This window comes from Microtus oregoni, unplaced genomic scaffold (genome assembly GCF_018167655.1).
Source record: "Microtus oregoni isolate MIOR12 unplaced genomic scaffold, Mior012 000106F_ref0000393, whole genome shotgun sequence".
Classification (NCBI taxonomy): domain Eukaryota; kingdom Metazoa; phylum Chordata; class Mammalia; order Rodentia; family Cricetidae; genus Microtus; species Microtus oregoni.
Genome location: NW_024544721.1, coordinates 2,567,176 through 2,569,271, shown reverse-complemented (window position 1 = coordinate 2,569,271; position 2,096 = coordinate 2,567,176).

The window sequence follows — 2,096 nt, the reverse complement described above, 5'->3', positions numbered from 1 at the left end:
TACATAAATAATTTCCCAAATTTACCATTTTATGGATGATATTTTGCTATCTGACTCAAATGTAGATACTTTAGAAAGAATGTTTGAAAAGTAAGAAAGTTTTGTCTAATTTGGGATTATAAATTGCTCCTGAGAAAATACAAAGAAGAGATTCTATAAGTTATCTAGGTTATAAATAAAACTATAAATAGTTTTACAGAAGATTAGAACTCAAAAAGCACAAATTAGGAATGATCAATTGTGAATTGTTAATGACTTCTAAGATTACTAGGAGACATTTCCAATCTATGACCAGGTTCTGGGCTAACACTTGATCAAATAATTCATTTAAATACAATCTTAGATCATGACAAATACTTAAATAGTGCTAGTGAATTAACAGCTGGAGCTGAGAAAGAATTAACTTTGATTGAAGAGAAATTACAGGAGTTACATGTAGATCATGTGGCTCCTTAACTATGTTCTAGTTATATTACCTTCCAAAATTTCTCCCACAAAATTTTAATGCAGAGGGAAGATATTATCTTACAATGTTTATTTTTTTAACACAGAGTAAAAAATTAAAATCTTATGTGGAAATGGTCTCTGAATTGATTATAAAAGGAAAACTGAGACTTTATCAATGAGCAGGAATAGACCCAGCAGAGATTATATCAACTGGTATAAATTCAGTGGTTTCAATAAAAAAAAAAACAGTTCTTTTTGCATATTGCAGATTAGCAATGAAATTGAGAGGTTCTTTAAAATCCTTTAGTACCATGAGAATAGTACATAATTCTGATTTTGTAAAGAATTATAAGGACTAGCCGGGCGGTGGTGGCGCACGCCTTTAATCCCAGCACTCGGGAGGCAGAGGCAGGCGGATCTCTGTGAGTTCGAGACCAGCCTGGTCTACAAGAGCTAGTTCCAGGACAGGCTCCAAAACCACAGAGAACCCCCCCCCAAAAAAAAAACAACAACAAAATTCTCAAAAAATAAGCAAAACATTATTTTTAAAAATGAGCCATGGCAGTTTGAAATTAAAAAGTGGTTAATGGACCAAACATTGTATGTAGTACAGGGTTGTGATTTCATCATTTGGGAAGTGAGGACAGACAGAATAGGATCTCAAGAATATTATCACCTGCATGGAAAGATTAAAACCACCCTGTGCAACATGAGGTCTTGTTTACAAAATGTGATTCAACTAAGATAAATATGAAATGATGCTCGGAATAATGTAGAGTTTTCTGCATGAATTGACTTGGATGAAAATTTATTTGAATCCTTTCTTTCTACTCTTTCCTCTTCTCTAGGAATCCTATAATTTGATAAAATAGAGAAATTCCATTTCAGCTATACAAACAAAAAGTGAAAATACAATTTCTTTTTAAATGTTCACAGTTTCCACTGCAGTCAAAGGGCAAAAGCATCTCCAATCCTATTGCCTAGAGTGGGTAAACCAAATATGGTAGATAGGCAAAATGAGAATTAATAGTCTTGAACAGGAAGGTAACTACTATGTATAAAAATTAGGTGAACTTTGAGAAACTTTTTGAAAAGTTTATCAATACTGCTACAATAAACCTTCAAAAACAGTGCATTAATTACTTCATTGAAATGTTTAAATTATTTAAACTCAAAGAAACATGGGACAAAAGAGTGTTTGCTGGGGTAAAAAGATATCAAATATTTAGTTCTGTAACAATTTGATTATACTTACAATTCAATATAGCATTCCTTTCCTCCTTGCCATTCAAATGGTAGAGTAGTGTGACTTTTCTTATATTAAAGCTATTTAGACATTTTTCATTTAACATTTTCTAAAGTTGAAGTTCAGTGCAACACATATTGCCTTATCTTTATATGTTATCTATACATTATCTTTTAAAGTTTCAGATGGAATATTTCTTCAGTATTTATTGATGTGTCCATATTTGCCTTACTCTTGTACCAGTTAGTTAGTTTCTATACACGCAGGTTGAGAATCAGTTGTTTATTTACCAGCTGAATCAGATAACATCAGTAGAAGCAGAATGGGAATGATCAGAGAGGATTTCTAGTTCTAATCTCTCCAAGAGAATCACTGTTGAGGAATATATACTATTTAACATGAA